Source organism: Parus major, chromosome 8 (assembly GCF_001522545.3).
Source record: "Parus major isolate Abel chromosome 8, Parus_major1.1, whole genome shotgun sequence".
Taxonomy (NCBI): Eukaryota; Metazoa; Chordata; class Aves; order Passeriformes; family Paridae; genus Parus; species Parus major.
The window spans coordinates 11789020-11807728 of record NC_031777.1 but is presented as its reverse complement, the minus strand read 5'-3'; the positions used below and the strand labels follow the sequence as shown (position 1 = coordinate 11807728).

The following is an 18709-nucleotide window of genomic DNA, read 5'->3' as shown; positions in this document are numbered from 1 at the left end:
ATTTTTGTCCTGCATAAACCTCTTTTTTTGCTTGTTTCATATTAATCACTGGATATTTCAAAAGGTAACAGGAATGTCAGATGAGTTAACCTTCATTGCTCAGATGATGTATCAAGTTTCAGGAGCAAAGAATTGGCCTCTTTTCTGCTCCATTAGCTCCACTGGTATCACAAGGACAGTGTAATTATTTACTCAGCTCAGTGGGAAAGATCAGCTGTATTCCATTTAGCGCTTCCTCTGCTTCATATCTGTAAGCAATGGGAACCTATCATTAGGAATACTTTAACATTGTAAATATACTAGACAGGCATCAGACTGCCCAGAGACTAACAGTGCAGTATCTAGTAATTTTTCATGGATTCAAATTTTTTTTTTCCAGACTGAGACTGCTCCTTGGTAAGCCCCTACTATTTTATGTTGCAGAGCATTTCATTGCAGTGAAGTAGTTTGTAAACATTTTCTGAATTCCTACTGTATTAATAAGTTAATGCTATAATATGTAGAGCTATAAGTACTAACTTTTGGATCCAATCTTTAAGTTTAATGATGAAAGATTTGTACAGCTTGTTTGCAACTTCCTTGTCACCCCTCAGTTATGCAGCACCCCTTATCTAGTCAATCATTAAAAATACATTTGGGATCTTCATGGTATCTTCAAGATGATGGAATGGAAGATGCTGTAAAATATTTTTACTTGTATGCAAAATAGGTATTTCATTAAATATGTGGAAAGCAGACTGCTGGGATAGAAGAAGCAGTTGGGGTTTTTTTACCTTTTTCTTTTTTAAGAAGGAGGCTTTAAAACTTTTTCTTGTTTGTACTCCATGCATTCAGCATTGTGATGGGACTTTTCAGTCTGAGCACTTTTCTGTTTGAAGCAATGCAAAATAGTGCTTTGCCATCACTGCTAGGTCATCCATGGTTCCATGCCTCTTTTTACTGAGTGTGTAGTGTTTCCCTTTGTGAGATGTAAGAGAAGCAGGTAGAGTCTTATGATTCCAAAATGTGTAACCCATTATGCTGATTTCACACGAAGAAGCTATTTTTGAAACTCTAAATTAGTCTGTTTAAAAGACTTTGCAGTGAGCATCTTTGGAATGGCAGAATTTTCAAGTATTTCCTTCACTTGTTTCTCATATTCCCACAGGCTACACCCTTCTGAGGCCATTTACATCCCTGTAATATTTTGAATATTCCTCTTTTGCATATTTTCTCTGAAACTGGAATGTGGTAGCACTCTATTTTTGCCTTTTGAATTTTGTACTATTGTTTGTTATTGTTTAGGTAGTGAGAAGATGTAGTCCATCCTTCTTAGCTCAATGGTATTTACATATTTTATAGAAAATGCATCTTCTCTATAAGAAATTTTGCTACAGTTGCATAAAAAATAACTGGGATATGATGTATCTACTCCAAGAAAATGGAAGTGGTACCAGGTGATACTGGGAAGAATAAATGGAGGGAGCATGGATATGTAAGAGGATACAGAAATAACTTAAAACTGTGAAACTGTATTTTACATTGTAAGAGAAAACAAATGTTCATCATGAAAAGTTTGGTAGTAGGTTCCTAAATAGCATTGTGTAGAGATGTTAACAGATGCACATGACAGAATTGTCTTCAAACCCCATCTCAGTTTCTTCAAACTGTACTGTGTTTGAAAGAAGAACAAGCTCTGTTTGCTTTGAGAGAGAGAAGAGAGAGAGAGAGAGAGAAGGGTGGGTCAGCCTTCTCATATTAAAGGAGGATGAGAATTTTGGCAGTGGAAAGGCAGTGTGTAGCACTAGAGCCAGGGGGAAGATCAGGAACATGAGATGGCTTTAGATAATTGGCAGCCCAGGATTGTATTTTCCAAGGAATGTCTGCATTTTAAAGAACCCAAATGGTCAACCTTGGAAACGAAAGATTTCAAGTCTAGCTACTCACTATGCAAACCAGGCTTCTTCTTACCTCTCTCTTATACATTTGGTACCATGCTAACTGTCCCTCTGTTTTTCACAAGTCCCTGATAATTATTGTGCTTTTCTTGCTTTCCTTGGATGACGTTTTAAGGTTTGGGATTTTCTTCCACTACAGGCTATCAGCTAGAAAAGAATAAACTGTCTGGAAGACTGGGTGGGGCCAGGCCACTAGCTCTCACCTGCTGAACACTTGAAGCCAATGTTATTTTTTACCACTTTGAAGCAGCGTGAATATCTTATTTCTTCCATTGTGCTCTTTCCTATTGATTTTTACCATAGCAGCCTCGCTTGACTTAACTCCTGGCAGCCAGATGAATTTATATCTGACTGACAGCCTGTGTAGCATCAGCCATCTATAGAAGCAATGCATAACTGCTTCATTCTCCACAGAAGATACCTGTGATACTCTTATATGAAAGAAATGTGAGAAATATGTAAACACACTGGTTTTATACAAATGGTGTTCAGTAATGTAAAACAGTTGTAATTTTGCACCATACTGTTTTTGCATTAAATGAGTTTTTATTAAATTCTGTTATTAAACTAAGCACATCCTTGACAGTATTTCATTACTGTAGCTTAATTAATACTTGTAGAAGGTGCTTTTATAAAGAAGAAGCATTTAAATGCAAATGCAGTTCTTCAGACAAATGTCCTTTCTTGTGTTTGGACAGTGAAACAAAGCACTGCTTGTTACTGATTCACTGCAAGGCTGTCATTTTGCACAGTTCAGTCTGCGCAACATAAATCTAAAGAACAAAAGCAAATAAGTAATTTCCTCATTATGGATGGGACCAAGCTTAGCACTATAACCTGCAGTATCTGTAATGTATAATGGGGTATAGCTGTGTCACATGCAGTATTTAACTCAGCAGAAAACAAGCGCTATGATAAGCCTTGTGATGTGAATACATTAACCTGTTTTCACTTCTGTTGCTGTTCACTGCGCATTGATTTTTGCTAACTGATCCTGTTTATTATTACTTCATCTTTGTATATATTCATATATAGCCTTCATTGCTGGGATATGGGAGTGATTAAAACATAAATTCCTGGGTATTTCAGTAAACTGTAATGCAAATTTTGTGACTGTTACACAGTGCTTCTCTTCTGCTTTTAGAGAGTCACTCTGATAATTTAGGTTTCATGCTTAGCCCTCCATTAAATATAAATTGTTAATGGAACCTTTTAGGGTTTAAATGTATCTGAAGCTTATTCATGCATTACTTTTTCAGTATTTGCACTGAGCCTGAGTGGATTTAGGGAAATCATTTTCACTATGAGGACAGTTAAACAATGAGGCAGTTTGCTCAGAGAAGCTCTACTGTCTCCATGCTTGGGGATTTTCAAGACCAGACAGGATAAAGCCCCAGTCAACCTGGTTTGGTCTAATAACTGGTCATATTTGGTTTCTATCATTAATATGTGCAAATTAAAATTTCAAATGCCTTAGAACAAGCCTGGTCTATTAAATATCTGGCTGTGCTGTGTTGATACCCATTGACTATAATTTCTTGAGACTGGGATAACATTTTAAAGTGGTTGGATAGCCTATGATTACAAAGTGACTTAAGTCATCTGGGTGCACAGAGATGAGCAGCAAGTGAGAAATCAACATGAAGTGATTGCAAAATGCCATTGCTACTTTATCATGTAATAGTTGTGTTCTCACAGTAAAGTAACTCATGCCCAATGGTGGTAATTTGACTACAGACTATGAAAACGTCACATGTCAAGACAGGAGAGCCACTGTTCAGCTGAATTACAAGCATATAAATGAAATGCATGGATATCTGTGAGGTATGATTATGGGTCATTTGCTGGAGAACCACAACGTATGGTTGTATCATGGTACTCATGATCACGCTGTATAATTACTACATACTCTATCTGGTGTCCCACAGCCGATGGGCTTCATCTCTGCCAGTGTATATTCCAGCTGCTGTGACATCCCTCAGCCTAGATCTCTCTGTAATAATTTTTATTTGCCATAGGCTAGGAGGCTCTTCCTCCTTTGCAATTTTTTGTATCTGTCAAGATATATCATTAGTTGCTATTCCTGAAATAAAACCCGAAAATCAAGCAAAAGATGATGAGAGCCTGCAATTTTAAAAAAAGAGCGGAATGTGACAGATTTATTCTTAAATCTCCAGAATTTTTGTTCTCAGAGAAGATGTGTTTCCTAAGTTCTATGAAACACAGGTAATAAAGATTAAAGACCGTGAGCCACTGTCATGTCAGTACTTTTGACTTGCTTCTTTTTCTGTCCCAGGGCATTCATGTCAGACTGTGTTGAGAGGAAGAATTCTTGTTTTCAGGAGACCAATGCCCATTCTCCTGCCAAATACTGCCTTTGATATGAAAAACTCTTTCTTTGTGCTTTCCCTTCTTCCAAGTAACAATGCTTTTCTTCTGACACAGGGTTTTAAAGCATGTTTTTTGTGCATGAAAAAAAATCTTTTTTTCCCTTGGTATGTCTACCTGGGCAGAAAACTTGTTGCTTCTGAGAATACCCTTAAGTCAAATTTAAATAGAATATTGTAATGTAAATTGTAATAATATATTTCTATTTCATTTGCATGCAGTCTTATCAACTGGATTTCTACCCAGTAAGGAAAGAAAACCTGTTACAAAGGGATTCTATTTATTGTTCTTTCTGTTATTACCCATTTTTTATGTTTCTATCTTCCTGAGGAAATGTAATGTTACATTATTACCACTCTGTGTTTGCCTTGTCCTTTGTTAATCATATGCTCCTGAGTTTCAATAGCATGAGCGCACAAGTATGATCCATAAAAGAGGGGAAGCTTCATCCAAATCTGAGTGAAAAATAGTAGGTCTGAATATGGTTTCAGTTTTGGAAATCTGTTTTCCTACGGTCAGATTTCAGAAAATTCAGCAGTTTATAGGAGCAGATAGCTTATTTCTTCATTCTTTTGGTAGTTTGGCTGAGGTCAGAAATTGTGTGTACAATCTGAGCATGATTACAGATCAGACTAAGTGCTGCTGTACTGAAATAGTAACAACTTGTGATATACATGATGTGAAAATTCTTTCTCTTGTATCCTTTTACAACTGCAGTTGATTTTTCTCCAGTATAGTATGCAGGCTTAAATTTTAGGAGTATGCAGTCTATTTCCATATTTACTGGAGAAAAAGCTAGGAAACTGAATCTTTGAAAATCTTTCTGCAAGAATACATAAGAACTGCAATGCTAGCCTTTCCTTAGACCAGCAGCTCCACTTGCATGAATGAAAAGCTTGTATTGGTCTCTGAATTGTGAAAATTTTCACCTTGAAAATCTGTCTTTTACAATGAAACAAAATAAAAATTGAATTCTGTTACTAAGTTACAGATGTGGGACGATATGGCAATGCACTGAAAGGTCTATGAGGGATTAATTGTAATATAATTTTCCAAGTCCAGTTTGACCTATCTTCTAGTACTAAGTCACTCAAGATGTAGGTATTGTCCTGGTGTTGTAATTAGGATGGCTTAGACTGCATTAACCTCACCAGTTGTGACAATTCCTTTTTCTTCCCCCTCCTGTTCTTGCTTTCTTTTAAAAGCATCAGTTTAAAAGAATCAGTTTGATTCTGCAGTAGAATCTTTTCATTGGCTAAGCTGGATTGGAAGAAAAATCAAAAGGACATAATTTTCATTTTGTCACCTGTCATGTAATAGAGTTGTTTATAATAGTTGTATATAAATGTTTATACACACACGTCTGCACACACAGATTTACCAAATTCAGTAAACTGTAGCTATAAAATATTGAGTTGATTTCAAAGCTTTCAAGTGACAAAATACAAGGCTTCTACTGAATCTGCTTGACTCTTATCAGTGAACAGAGTGCAGTTGTTTTTCATCAAAACTATTTCTAAAAAATCTCTTTTATATTATTCTCAATAGTCAGAATGAATAATAACACATTCAGAAATCTGGAATGCCAAACTATACCTGCTTTGTATACACATAACCATGTAGTCCTTATAAAACAGGTAAGTCATTTGAACCCACAGATGGATAAGCCCCTTAGTTTATTTATAGTAATATATATATTATTATATTATGTATTTATAATTGTTTATAAATGGTAAAACCCCATCTGTGTCCATATGTGTTTACTTAATTAATTAATTAATATTAATTAATAATTAATTACTTAAGCAATTAAGTATTTACTTAATTATTTAATGTAATTTACTTAATTTCTGATAAAACGGAATCCTTAAGGTTTGATCAAATGCTTGCCAGAGAACCAGAGAGACATTAACAAATATTTCTTGTCTTGTAATTGACAGATCCCTCTGTCAGTCTGTCATTTGTAGTTTTCTATTCATGCACCTAAACTCATATTCACTTTATTCAGGTACTTATGTTTGGGAACAAAAATATTGAAAGATATCTTGAAATAGAAAATTTTTAGGGAATCAGCAAAGTTGAAAAGCATTCCTATGTTTGAGAGGAATGTCCATAGAATATATTGTTTGAGCTCACCATCCAAGTAATTTTATTCAGTTCCAGCACTTGTTTTACAATTGTTCTGAAAACCAGTGTTTGAGACTCTTGGGTGAAAGACAAGCTATTTATTTAATTTGTCAGGTCTGGCATAAATCATAACCCTGTTGCACTTGATGTTGTACAAACAGAGTTAATAAATGATCCTTGCCCCAGGTGCTTAGGAATTAAGTCTAAGACATAAGATGGTGTGTAGGTATGACAAATAGAAGAGGAAAGAAACCAAATAAATAGTGCCAGTTTGGAAGACAGATTACCTCCTGGCATGTCAGCATCAAGGGTTTTGTAGACTTCCCAGAAAGGCCAAGTTTACATAAAGGATTTAAAGGACAGGGGGAGGAGACTATCTTTACAGTATTTATAGAGAAATCCTTGCAATCATGAGCGGGAATATGGAAGAAAAGCTGGAGGTGGCTTGTATGGAAGATAAATAGACAAATGAGCTTTTTATACAATTTTAGGGCATAACATTTCTGACTGAGGGTAAGGTGCAGCTTGCTTTATTGGCATTTTCCTCTAGATTTAGGACATAACTAAGAAAAAAGTACGTGGAGGTGTTAAGTAAGATACTCTGGAATTGCTAAGGGAGATTCCAAAGTCTGTTACTGTTCTTCCTTCCTTATTTGACTGACAGCCCTGAAGGCTCAGTGTTAGAGCACTCTGGACTTCCCTTCAAATATTCCACTTCAAATTGCATGAGCAAAGAGTGGTCTATTGAGAGTTTCCTAGTCCTAATATCAAGATGAGTTTGGGCAATTACTTTAATGAGTAAACACATAGATACATGTGTATATATATCTATATCTTGAGAGGAACATACATAAAGAGAGGATGCTGAGTATCCCATAACAATGTAATAAATGACTTCCTCATACCAATAATAAAAAGAAAACTGGCAGAGCATCTAAAAATGCAGAAGTAAAAATAATTTTAGTTCATCATTTAGAGGAAATTATCCATTGAGAAGACTGGTAGACTGCCAGTGCCTCAGCCTTCATACCCAAGTGCATGGGAAGAATAGAGAGGCAATTAATGAAAGGATTTTTTTTGTAAGAGAAAAAGTTTTTTTAATGGTTCTACAGAAACCGTAGTAATTGAAGAACAGCACTTATTCCAAGCAGAAATCTGAATATATGGGTAGTTTGTGCAAGCCCTCACATTTGTACTGTAGAATGAACAGAAAAATAATTAACCACATTTATTTACTGAGTAACTGAAAGCAGCAAAAGCTTTTAGCTCTGAGAAAGTACTATTATGAAAGCTATATAAGGCAACAGGATTAAAAGAACTAACTGAAATCATCCTGATTCAGCAAAGCTGGCTGAAGTACTTATGTGTTCCATGTCAAGCAACCTTTCTATCAGAATGTGATCAGACTGAGCTAAATGTTCATAATCCTTCAGCAGCTTGCAGCCAGCATAACCTATAAGGAAGAACAAAAATGCTGAGGAGTGTCTGTGGAAAAGAGAAGAAGTTACAGTGTACTTTTGAGTCAGTATACAGCTATCGGTGACAGTTCAACAGGCTGGAAAAGGTAGATTATCTCAAGAAAGAGCATGGCAAAAAAATTCTTGGTTAAAATTGCAAACATCACATAACACTGCTCTAAAGATGTAGCACGGTTATATCTGAATACTGTTGGTTTCTGTTACTTAACACAGGTCTGGTGTAACTGTTATTTTCAGTGGCTGTACCAATGTCATTCTTTATAAACATGGACAAATATGTGATGGAAACTACAGTTTGTCTCATCCTCTGGAAGAGGATAATTTTCTTCTGATAATTGTGTAAGGCTTCCTTGAAAGTCCAGTGTGGGTGGGCTTTTTGTGTGTGTGCTGGTCTTTCTGGTTTTATTTCTTTGGTTTTCTTTTTTAGTTTGTTTTTTTTTTTAATTTTTCTTTTTCTTTCTATTGAAACAAACCACACAAGCTGTAGTAATTGTTTGTTCAATACTGTGGTTCTGGAATAAAACATACAGTATAATAATCAGACCAATTTTTTTGTGTAATTGTAACTGACAGATGTCTGAGGCTCACAGTCATTTTAGCTTGACATTTGCAATTATTGCAGCAGTATTGATGGAAGAGGATTAAGGAGCTCTCAGATGCCAAACCTCATTATTTCAGCTTTATGTAGAGCTGTCAAGTCCTAATAATTCCGCAGGGATTTAGCCTTTACAGTGTAAAAAGGCATGCAAAAGGTTTTCATAACAATCTTAAAACTATTATGGACCATCAAAATGTAAATGATCATAGTTTAATGAATATCTAATGACTGTATTTTTTAACTTTCACTTAGTAATTTTAAATTTATGTCCTATTTTCTAAGTGGCATAGTGGTCAACAGTAATATCCCTTAAATAAGTCCTAAAGCTGTATTTTTCCTGGCGTCTTAGAATTGTGATTCATGAGGGTGCATAGTCTAGTCCAATGAAAATATATCCAATGTGCAATAAAATGGATTGGATAGTTTTTCTTTTCATCTGACATCTTCATGTCAACAATCTGCAGTCTGGTCTTTCAAGTCTTTTCAAAGGGAGATAATTCATAAAGAGCTTCTGTGCTTTATTTTTAAGACACTTCCATGAAAAATTAGTCATACTCAGTACATTGCTGAACTCTTTTGTAGTATTGTAGGATACTGTAAAATGAAAGGATTCCATGGAGAATTGATTTTAGTCTATACCCTCTCCTTTTGGAGATTCTGAATATTGTAAAATGCTATTTTTTAAATCTTAGTGTGCTCAGGAAGCTAACTCAGGCTTAAAATCTCAGATGAAAGAAACATATTCTTTGTATTAGACATAGCTATTTCTCTTTAATGGCTTTTTTTCCTGACTCCCTCTGCTAAGGCAGATACTGGATTGTCCCTTGAAGATGACCCTTTATATCTCCTGGCAGACCTTTTACCATGAAGACTTTTTCATGCTGAAGATTCTATTCCTTTAGTAGTTTGAAATTTCACAAGAAGTTTACATGAAACTTTGCACTTTCACCAGCACAGTTATTTCATCTTTATGGATGAAAGAAGCTGATGTTTTTGGAGATAATGAATGGGCACTGAAAATGTATCCAGAGACAAAGTAGGCTCTTACGGAATTCCGGTGTGTTCTGCTCAGCTATATTTATCTGTTGAAACCTAGATTGACTGTATTCCATTTTTCTAATTGGATTCAGCAGTGTTGCTTAAATTCCACATTTGTAACAATGAATTATATCATTCCAACAGAGGAGGTGAAAAATATGGCAGTGAGCGGCCACTGTATATCTGTTTGACTGAAATGGACCAAGGTTTAACTGCTGTGATAATGTGTTTGTTCAAGAATAGCAGCAGTTCTACAGGCTTTCCAGTCTTACTAGAACTCTTCTGGAGGAAAAAATGCCCATAAAATGTAAGCAGACTTCTGTTCACTTTCTCAAAGTTGTTTTTGGTTTTCAGCCACAGCTGGTAATAATTTCATAGTCTGATAAAGATGCTGAAATAAAATTTATGTTTATCCATTAGTTTACATATGTTGAATAAACATATTCATACTTCTGACAGCCTCCCAGGATGTCTTTGGCTCTCTCAGGATGGAAGATTTTGCTTTATCGTGACCAGGATTTCATTGCCCTTTCCTTGTTTCAATTAGGCATGGATTAGAGGCCACTGTAAAGAGCCCTTTTGAACTCCAGCTTCCTGCACTAATCCTTTCCAAGAATTACCCAAACCTTTCAAGGTAAGTGCTGGAATACATCCAGTTTTAACACTAGTTTACTTTTGAATGAAACCGTTGGTCTCAGTGATAAAGTAGCTGCTCACTTTGTGAGCAACAGACCTCCACAAGAGACAGTAAAGTCATGGAATATCTTGAGTTGGAAGAGATTCCTAAGGATCATCAAATCCAACTTCCTACTACATCAAAATTAACCATATGATTTAGTGTATCATTGAGATGCTCTTTGGTTTCTGACAGGCTTAGGACTATGACCACTTCCTGAGGGAGCCTGTTCCATTGATCACCCTCTTGGTGGTAATTTTTATTAGAATATATAAAAATTACATTATTAAAGAAAATGCTTGTTTTTTTCAGTATAGCCAAAAGCCTGAGATTGGTGGATAATAACACTTCCAAATCCTACCTATCACTTTTGGATTTTGAGAAAAATGTAGAGACAAAAATCCAGCCCCATTTGAAACATAGGTCTGTTTCTTCTTCAGAATGCCATAGGACTGTGAGAGTAAACCATGCTATCAGTAAACTTAAAGAATCCTTTGTGAGATACAAGACTCAAAAAGAGAAATAAGAATAGCTGAAACAAACAGAAATTAATTTATAAGTAAGGCAAAATGAAAAAAAACCTATAAAATCCTTTGCCCAAATCCTGAGCCCTATGCATTTTTTTATACTGATTTACATTGTGTAATTCCAGTGAAAATTGATCTACAACAAATAAAAAACCACAAGGTATATTGAGGTGCAGACAGCAAAATGGTAAGAGGACAATTTTGTGCAATTGAAAATGATGAATAAATCTCTCTTTCTATCTAACAGTGATAGCACTCTAGGAAATTATGTGGCCTTAGGGAAACTGTTCTTTGGCCAGAAGAGTTAGAATTCTGCTAAAGTCATAGAAGTGCCGTGGGCATGCTTGAGGGAGGGAGCTACATAGCATCACTGACATGGAAGTACATATGAAGTTTTGACCTGGCAAAAGTGTTAATCAGATCCCAGGCTGCAGTACTTGCTTATTGCATGTTTTTTGTCTAATTTTTCGTAACGATCAGTTTTTATCTGTTAGTCATCAAGACATGATAGCTTTTTGTGTATTCTTCCTTGACAGCTCAAAAACCATCAAGAATTTGGCTGTTGGTTTGACTTTGTGTTTGCTGTGAATGATTACTGTGTATCTTACGCTCACTCTTTTTTCCCACTTCAATTTGTAGTTAGCTAGTTTGCCTGGAGCCCAGTAATTTGTTGCTATGACTGTTGGATGCTATCCCATGCTTGTGTCTTTAATGAGCTCAATGGTTTGTTTTGAGCTTCTGCATCTGGTAAAGATAATAAGGATGACATCTCTGTTAGTCACAACCCTGCCTGCAGTGAAGGGCACACTGAGTTTTGGGCTTAAAATAGATTTTTCTTCTATAGTCTGTGTGCTCAAGCCTACAATAATTACTGAACAAAATGTTCTTAGACATTTGCCTGAATAGCATCAATCAATGGCACTGTTTATGAAGGAGAAAGCTATTTCTGAGACATAAAGAGGCTATGCATATAAGCTGGCATTTACTTTTCTGTAGTTCCAAAATCTAGACCTGACATTTTGTTTCCATTGTCATTTAATCAATAGCTACACTTTGATCAGACAGCTAAAACTCTGTGTGTGTTCCTTACCTACAAAACAACAGATGGGGAGGGCAAATCCCTTTTGTCCTTAAACAATAGACCATTAGCTCTTCATCACAGCAATAGCTGTATTGGGGTGGTTTTAATGGAAGCTCACATAGTTCATCTGTGCAACAGGAAACTGCCAGAAACAGGAATAAAATCCAAGGAGAATCTTCACATAGTGAGTGACCTGAAGAGGTGAGGATTTTTTTATGCAGAGAATAGGGATTGTCTTGGTTTGTTAAAATGGTCTTTGTCTCTCTTTTGTAGAAATTCTCCAAGACTAGTTTAGCCTCTTGTTCTGCAAGTTGTTCTCTTCAGGAATCCTCCTTGTAACAGGCAGAGCCTTAAACCAGGTAGTTTCTACCAAGATTCTTGTCTGAGCCTCTTCCTTTGAAAGATGCACATTAGGAATATATCTTTTGGGGCCAGCTGTTGCAGCTATTAGTAGTCACAGTGGGGAATTATCAGCATATTTTTTTAGAAATATTTTACAATACTGTAAATTGGTCTTAAATGCTATAGATGATGTAATATCTGGTGTCTGGCAGTTCTCCATAGATTAGCAAGTCATGAAGTCCTATGGTCATGTGAACAGGGCGGATGAGTAATTAGAGCACAGTCACACAAATGTTGCTTTGGAGTGACAGGTTGGGGCTGGCTGCTGATCTGAAAGAACTGCCACGGGGCACACTCTCAGTCAGCTGCAAATGCAATTAGCATTAGCTGAGTACTGCGACTTGTCCAGGCGTGTAAGCCATTACTTAACAAAATATTGTTTCTGATATGCAAGTTATTAAAGAAAGACAAGGGAGTAGCTATGTTTTAGCCATAGGGTACAATTAGCTTTTTGGGAAATGGCAAAGTTTGGAGAAAACATCAGATAAAACACAATCAGGACAGCATAAAAAGTATTTTTAAGACGGGGAAGAATGAAAAAAGAAGAAACATAACATTTCCAGACCTTTCCTCCTCATGTGATGACTGAGGCACATGTGAGTTTGAAGAAAGGAAGTGAGTTTCATGATTTCTTCTATCAGGTGAAAGAAGTCACCAAAAGTCACCAAAGCCTCATGGCTGTGTTGAATAAATTACTGCCAGTGGCTCACAAAGGCATCATAGTTGATTGCCCTAGACCTTACACATCTGATTCTTTTCTTTCCACTTGAAAATCAAAGCAAAAATGAACATATGTAAAGATCGACACAGGAGAGAATTGTGTGATTAGTTTGAGAATCTGTAGAACCTGGGTCGCCAAGTGAATTTTTAGTGGATCCTCTTTAAAAAACACAGTGGTTTTTAAAGGAGCAGTGGTCTTTTTATATATCAGCAATTTCTGAAGAATCTTGCACCACAGACATAAACTGTGGAAAAAAATTGTACAAATAAGTATATCAAGAAATCCAGTAATAGCATTTAAAATCAAATATGTAGCTTTAGAGTGCTTAGAAGATACTGATCTAGATTTGAAAATGTGTATTCATATTTGTTTTGGTTTACTACTGCTGAGGTAAGATATGTAGCCTGTAAACAGTTATTGTTATAGAAAGCCAAATCAATGTCCTATTGACAGGAATTGACAAGGAATAGTTTCATTGCCTCATTTTAAAGATTGAAATCTTGTCTAATAACTTGAAAAGGTAATTATTTGAAGGCAGTATCTTTCTAAATTGGGGTATAATGAAGGAAAAATGATTTCTCAGCTCGAGGTGCAATTTGAGTTTCAGATACTGTTGACTTCTAAATGTAAAACTACCTCTATGTGCAGTGACACTGCTGTTGCCACACCTAAGATGTGCACAGGGTCTAGGCCATGTGTGTTCACCAGGTTTTTATATTTGGATCACATTCAGAGAGAGAGACAGACACATCTGTGAATCTGGCCATGTTTTGCTGCTGAATGCTTTGTGGAAATGTTGGTGATATTAGAGTTCTGAGCTAGTGGAGAAGGGTATGAATGAAAACCATGGTATTTCATGGTGCAGAGTTACAACACAAAGGGAATAAGTACAAGTTCATCCTTTCTAAAATCAAATAGAATTAAAAAAAAAAATTCAAGGGAAATAGTGTGTATTCTTCTGTTATGTTTTGGGTGAAAAATCTAAGCTGTTATGAGAAGTAGGAATAAAAAAGTAGCTTCTTGTCCCATATTGCTATTTTTTATTACATTTGTATTGACTTAAAATTTGAAAATTATCAAAATAAGCCCCACTTCTATTTTTACATTTAGTTTAGAATACTAAATTCTTACAAAGACAGTTTTTTTGTGGCAGGCATTTTGCTGGGTGATGGGCTGCTAAATAAGATCCTTCTTTCCAAGAATTTTAAAGGTTTATGGGCAGTCTTCATGAACACTCTCCTTTCTCCATTGTTCTCTTAACTTCTGCACCAAAGTTGATACCTGTAATTTCAATCTGTATATGTAATTGCTACAATACCAGTTAGGATGCATCCAAGAGGGAAACCATCTGTACAGTTTTCAGATCTGAGCAGCTTGTGCTTATTTTCCTTTCCTAACCCAAAATCTTGTAGGGCTTGAAGGGAAAATTAATGTTGATAAGCACTGAAGTGAATCTGCAGTCGGACAGGACCTGTTAAGTCTCTGCACAGACTATATTAATTTAATTCTAAAAAATAGTGACACCATAGAATGTTGGAATTTTTCAGTGTTTCCTTATTTATTTGGGCAACAAGACACAGAGAATATATAAGGAATACCTTTTCCTTACCCCATAAATTTTCCTTCGAGCAGTTTCAAGGATATTTCCTTTAAAAAAGGTAGAGGTAAATCTCTACAAATATTAGTACTTTGAAAGACATATCTTTCCAGATGAATAAATTACATTAAACAATATAATTAATATGTCACTATATGAAGCTCTTATAATTCTATAAAAATATTAATGTTTCAAAATGAAACTTGGCAGCTTCTCTAGTGTTCCCATAGAAACCAATGGGATGTCATAGGAGGAAGCAATTTTAGTTTTGCATTGGTATGTATTTCCAAATTATATTATATTATATATTATATATATATATATATATATATATATAATTTTTATTTTTAATTTTTTTTTAAAGTGGGTGCAAACTTCAAAGTTCTGGCTGAAGTCTTGCTATCAGCCATGGCTGAATTTACAGCAGGTCTAAGGCCAGCATGTCAGGATACCTGGAGAGACAGTGCATGGATTTAATATCGTTTGCCAGTGGGAATTCCTGGGGCTCAAAGTAATAATGTCTTCTACATTAATGTGCAGTGAAGTGAGTGTAGCATTAATCTTCATAGAAAGTTCAGTTCTCTTGAGAATGTGGAAGGATAATACAAACCATGGTAATAGGAGATAGGAGCCAGGTAACGTGGGGTTACTTTTATGTAATTTCAATCTGATTAAAGAAAGTTAGAATTTTCTCTCTGCCATTTGCCAGAAGCATGGCAAGATAGCAGATACAAACTGTCTCAATAATGAGAGTATGTGTATGTGACTCATACACCTTACTTGAAATTTAAAGATACAATTAATAGAAAGAATTATTTCTATATTACTGTAGCATCATCATTTATGCCATTGTTCCTGCGAAACTGGATATTATAAATACCCTCTTTTTCAGAGGCTGTATTTCTGCTATGAGAAATGTGCATTAGTCTGAATCATAATTCATGATTTACCAGCCAAGAATAAATACTTTTCTATAGTATCAGTATTTACTAATGTACCTAGAATTTGTTTGATTGTGTACGGGGAAAGGGATAGAAAGCTGGGTGACTTCAAATGGGCTGACTTGGTAGTACAGAAGTGTACAAATGAAAATGTGCCACTGTGGTTTGTTTTTTGCCTTTATAAACAGAAAAATCTTTGTATTTGCAAAACTAGTTAATTGTTGCTCCTTTAATGAAATGAAGTGTGACTTCATAACTTTCTCCTTTCTTGCTGTCAGTGAATCTCATCCATTGATTTTAAGCATGACTTCAGGATCAGAGAGATGTAGGGTAAGAAGAAGCAGTGCCCATGACAGTCATTGAACTTGATGTTGCAATGGAGGGGGTGTGTGGGAGAGAAAATGTGCCAAAAATATAAGAGGAGATTTGATAAAGAGGTCAGAGTTAGCAGGAAGATAGACTGGTGATCTGATAGGAGAGCTGTGCCCTGCATTCTTTATGAAATGTTGTGCAGGAACAGCAAGGGCTTTTTTTCACGTGTCAGAAAAAGATTTCTGTCCCTATGGCTAATCCACGTGACAGCCTCAGCTCACACTTTCTGTCAAGGTCAGCTCCCCAAATACTTGGACAAAGCAATACTCCCGGGATGTAGGAGGAGTAAGATGACAGGGGGATGCTAAAGTTCATGTGTATTCACTGAATTGTACCTAAACCAGCATGACCTTACCATGCCCCATGTCTGCCCTGCCACTCAGCTGCTGTGTCTGTGCACATCATGCATTTCAATTCACTTGCTCTGCTGAAGTCTAAGCTCAATTTTCCACACCCAAGTTTTCTTATATGTCCTTTTTCATTTTAGAACTAATTGCTGGATCAAATCCATTCATTTTTGTAGCTGAGAAGACTGGACTAGAGTTGTGGTTTTCTTTGTGCAGCAGAAATCTCAATGACATCAAGGGAATAGGCCTATACAATACCTCAGTTTACAAATGAGAAAGAACACAGAATTTCTGAGGTTTAATTTATGGATGTTCATACAACACTTCAAAATTTCTGGATATATGTATCACTCTGCAAGAAGTACAGTGCAGCCTCCTCTTACTGCACACAGGGGCAACCCAGACTCTTGCCAAGGTCCTTGAAATCAGTAAAGCCAGTTAGCTGAATGCAGTTTTGGTGGGAGAGTATTTTAATTATCCCAGATGACAATGAACAAATTTTAGATAGGTACATGTTGTAATACAGTATCTAGATAGAGACATACCAATTTTAGTATTACTAGGTTTCTTTAAGTGTCCACCTCTTGGTTTTTACCCAGGCATGTAAGATTTTATGAGTAATTTCTTTTACTATCTGCCTGATCAGTGGTATCTGCTCCAAAAAATTATTAGGATTCCTTATCTTCTCATGCATGGAACACAAATGCCTTTTATACATAATAAGATACATTGAATGGTGTGACAATTAAAGCCCTTGTACTTTTTTTTATGCTTGAAGTTTGTAGTCCAAAGACACTCATAGATCAAGGAAACTTAAACTCAGGTCAGGACAAAATTACAATCTACTCTACAACCAGTAGGTTGTAGGAACTTCTGCCTTCCAGATGCCTTCAGAAGGTAAGGGAGGCTTTACTTAGCATTACAGAGTTTTTTCACATACACAACTAATGGACATAAATATCAGAAATCTTAGGCTACTGCAGTTTTCAAATATCTGCACTGAAGTGAAATGGTCAACACAAATTCCTTGAATTCTCTAAGCTGGCTGTGGCTCTTTCCATCTGGACCTCAGACAAATGGGACAGTATCCACTGCTGAGTTCCTCTCAGGGCTTTCCTACAGTTCTGTGCTGATGTAGTAAGGGAGCAAGAGGATAGCTTTGATGTGCTGATGAGAATTATGGCCAGGTTTCTCCTTTATGTGGGGTGTGGGCTCTGATATTCAAAGACAGAACACCATCTTTGCATCCATTACTCATGACAAAGTCAAGCAGGAATGTTGTGAGTGTGAATGTTTCCGCTGGCAGTGCCAGCAATGGAAAGCTGAAACAAAACCATCAGTACCTGGGTCAGATATCTACCTTTCAGAATATATAGTCACCACCTCTTCCTAAAAAATAGTAGTACCTTAAGAAATGCAAGTCACCTGAATGAGACCTTAAGAAAAAAACCCCACAAATCATGCTGCTTTAGTGATATATATATATTGTATTCCATATATGTGTACATACATATGAGCATGTCTTAACTGTCACAATAATTTCAGAAGTATATTCAAAACTAAAATGGTACTTCCTGTGCCTTTTCTCTGTTCTTTGGAGAATATTGTGTTACACAAAAGGACTGTGAGGATTGATTTTTAAATATCTGGAGTGTAGACAGCAGAGATTTAATAATTACAGCTAATTAGTTCACCAGATAACAAAGGGCCATGCTTCATGCATGTGTGCTGTGAGCTTGTGGGTGTTTAAAGAGAAAGGAAACAGGTAGACTGACCTGCAAATTAATTATGAAAGAAATTAAAATAGAGCTGTATTTAGGACATCGGAATTGTATAAGGTTGAGTTTTTCATTAAAGTCTGAACCTTTTATAGCTTCTGTCTTCAGTTGCTTAGAATTTCATTTTAATGTACAATATTAATTAATATAAATTGCTTTTTAAATTATTTTTTCAAAGAACTTCTCATTAAAATGAATTCTGACAATTTAAGTGTTCTACAAGGAATCCATCGTAAATTCTAAAGGGCTTTTCCTGTATTACACATGATGGGCTTCACTTCGTTTAGTTATTTATAGCTGATACAGTAGTGATACATTGACTTTAATCTTGCAGTGATTAATATGTGATAAGGTATAGAAACCAAGTTAATAAAAAAGTATAATGAAATATGAATTCTGCCTTTCTGAGATAAGTTAAATGCAGAATTCAGACCTGCATTTTCTCTTGAGCCAGGCAAGTAAATGATTTTTGTAGAGGAAGAGTGTTCTCTTACAGTATGAGTGCTCTTTGTGGGTTTCTGTCTTGCTCTACACAGCAGTGAGTTTCTAGAGTGCAGTTTGTAGAATACAGTGTTGGGATTTTTTCCCTGATACAATTTCTTCTAAATGGTGAAGTGCTAAGCATCCCCCTTTTTTATTGCTTTTCTTCACAGTTACTTGTTTCTCTACTGAAACATTTTATTTAATTTTTAGATTGATTA

The 18709-nt window shown here is 35.9% G+C and overlaps 1 long non-coding RNA gene across 1 annotated transcript in view; it reads left to right on the top strand.

Annotated features, from left to right (window-relative positions):
• Positions 1 to 230: 230 nt before the first annotated feature.
• Positions 231 to 18709, top strand: part of LOC117244800 — a 30948-nt gene continuing 12469 nt past the window's right edge. The window contains exons 1-2 of the long non-coding RNA XR_004498564.1: positions 231 to 396; positions 10114 to 10200. This is a non-coding gene — a long non-coding RNA (uncharacterized LOC117244800). The remainder of the gene's footprint in view (positions 397 to 10113; positions 10201 to 18709) is intronic.